Source organism: Palaemon carinicauda, chromosome 2 (genome assembly GCF_036898095.1).
Source record: "Palaemon carinicauda isolate YSFRI2023 chromosome 2, ASM3689809v2, whole genome shotgun sequence".
Classification (NCBI taxonomy): domain Eukaryota; kingdom Metazoa; phylum Arthropoda; class Malacostraca; order Decapoda; family Palaemonidae; genus Palaemon; species Palaemon carinicauda.
The window spans coordinates 27,040,587-27,043,086 of record NC_090726.1 but is presented as its reverse complement, the minus strand read 5'-3'; the positions used below and the strand labels follow the sequence as shown (position 1 = coordinate 27,043,086).

The 2,500-nt window shown below is 32.0% G+C and overlaps 1 long non-coding RNA gene across 1 annotated transcript in view; it reads right to left on the bottom strand.

Annotated features, from left to right (window-relative positions):
• Positions 1 to 1,264: 1,264 nt before the first annotated feature.
• LOC137615634 (uncharacterized) overlaps positions 1,265 to 2,500 on the bottom strand; it is a 1,759-nt gene continuing 523 nt past the window's right edge. The window contains exon 3 of the long non-coding RNA XR_011039256.1: positions 1,265 to 2,043. This is a non-coding gene — a long non-coding RNA (uncharacterized lncRNA). The remainder of the gene's footprint in view (positions 2,044 to 2,500) is intronic.

The window sequence follows — 2,500 nt, the reverse complement described above, 5'->3', positions numbered from 1 at the left end:
CCTTTTCTACAGTATATGGGAAATAAACCAGACAAATTTGGATTAAAGTTTTGGATTGCTGCCGATACAGAAAATATATGCTAAATGTATGTGCGGAATGCTTTCCCTTACTTGGGAAAAGATTAATTTCGACCAGAAAATCAACTCATGTTATGCTAAGACTAATGGAACCATTCACTGGGAAAGGTAGAAATGTCACAACTGACAATTTCTTCACATCGCTTCAGTTAGCTGAACATCTGAAAGCAAAAAAACACCAGCATTGTTGGCACATAGATTAAGCCCGTAGAGAAATTCCATCTCAAATGAAATCATGAAATCATGGAAAGGTCAACTGTATGATACACTTCTGCTGAAGAATAAGGATACGATCTTGGCTACATACCAAAGTAGGAAAAACAAGTGTCTTATACGCAGTTCACTTCATCGCTCTGTTTCAATAGGAGAAGAACAGAAGAAAAAGCCAGAAACTTTAGTGTATTACAACGTAACAAAATTTGGAGTAAACGTACTTGACCAAATAGCACGTAATTATTCCACAAGGTGCCTTTCCAGACGTTGGCCTATTCATGTATTTTACAATATTCTTGATCTTGCAAGTATCAATGCATGGCTATTGTATTCAGAGGTCACGGGAAAAACTAAGCCGTCATAATTTTAATCTTGGATTAACAAAGGAATTGGCATATTTTTTTTTTAAAATCTAGAGTTAGCAGAAATTGCCGAAGATTCTGATGAGATTTTGGAAGAGAATAGAAAACCAAATAAGAAACCGATGCAAAGCCAAATTCGCCAGTGCATAAATAACAAAACTGATGACCTGCAAAAAATGTGATTAATCTATGTTAAATGCACTGCTGTACCAACTTTTATTTTTAAATTGTGCAAGAAGTGAGGGTATAAAAGTTATCCATAATAGACCTAATATTCACATTGTCATATCTAAACAGCAAAAACATTTCCCCAAATGAATATGGATGTTTATTTCAAAAGTTAAGTTAATACCAAGTTACACCCGAATTAACAATTTTGAGGAAGTTTCCCATGATATATAATCTTTATTTACTTTATTTATTATTTACTTATGAATTATTATACTGTACATTTTTATTTAGAGGAAGAAATGAACTATTTTAATCTTAAAGAAAGCACAACAAAGAAACAAAGAAAATAATTATTTTTTATTTTCAGTCCTATAGTTATTTAGAATGGAAAACTTTGTAAAACTATTTAAGCATAGTGTTAACATGTAATTCCTCCTTGATTTCAATGCAAATGGTATACTGACTGGCATAAAGTAGCAACAGAACTATTAAACTAGTTTTACTGGGTAATTAGATAAAGTTTTCTATAAAAGCGGCCAAAATGATTGCTTGGCCGTTAATGGTAGGTGCAGAACCAAGCCTTTCAAGGTAGGTGCAGAACCAAGCCTTTCCGGTGTTAAACCATTTTAAATCCTTGAAACCAAAACTAAAACCGTACCATTCTATTTACAACATATATTTCAGAAATAACTTAAAAGATCAAACAAATAGGACAACCTCAGTAAAGTAGAAATTTATTTGGCACTTACACAATTATAACTTTATTAAATGAAAAAAATGGGATAAAACAAATAAGGTATGCAATTAATTTACTTCAATCTACTGGAGCTTGGTAAATAATCCATATGCCAGTGAACGATTAAGTAATTACCAAGATATTGGCAAAGCTTTCAGTAATTGTTTTTAACAAAAACACTAGCGTTGGCAGCTACCTTGTCAAAGGAATTCCACCACTAAGATAAGTAGATTGAATTTTTCGTTATAAGTTACCAGTAACCCATTACCGGATTATCTGACAATTATAGCGTATAAGCTCTTCCAGTACAAGACATTTTAGAAAATTCCAAAGGAATTTTATCCCAATTTAGAAAGCCTTCCTTTAATCTAAAAGTCATGAGAGATCTTACTATTTCTCTAATCTCCAACGAAACCATCATTAGTAGAAGTAAACAGCTTTAGAATTTCGTCCTTATTTTATCCTGAAGTCGCGCCATCCAATCTAAAAAAAAAAAAAAAAAAAAAAAAAAAAAAAAAAAACAAGTGTCAATTATCAGATAGGTTCCTTATAAAACTTTGTACCCCTACATAAATGACTGATATCCAAATCCTGTAATACTAAAATAGTAATTGCATAATTAAGTTACCAACTCTGTACTATAAAGGCTACATTCATATACTTGAAACTTTAAAGGCTTGTGAAATATCAAAATAGAATAATTGGAAATCAATATAATGTGTAAAGTAGTTAAATTCTTTTGAAATCTTTGATCACACTCTTTGAATAAAAGGCAGAATCGAAATGTACAGAGATGTCGATCACAGGCTTTAAGTAGACTGCATAACCTAAATAAAAGTACAAAAACGTTGAGCACTCACCAATATCAGACAAAGGGGGTTTAAAGCAAGCCTCCCTATAGCGCACGGTAAACCTTAATGATCTACCATGCTCTATAAGG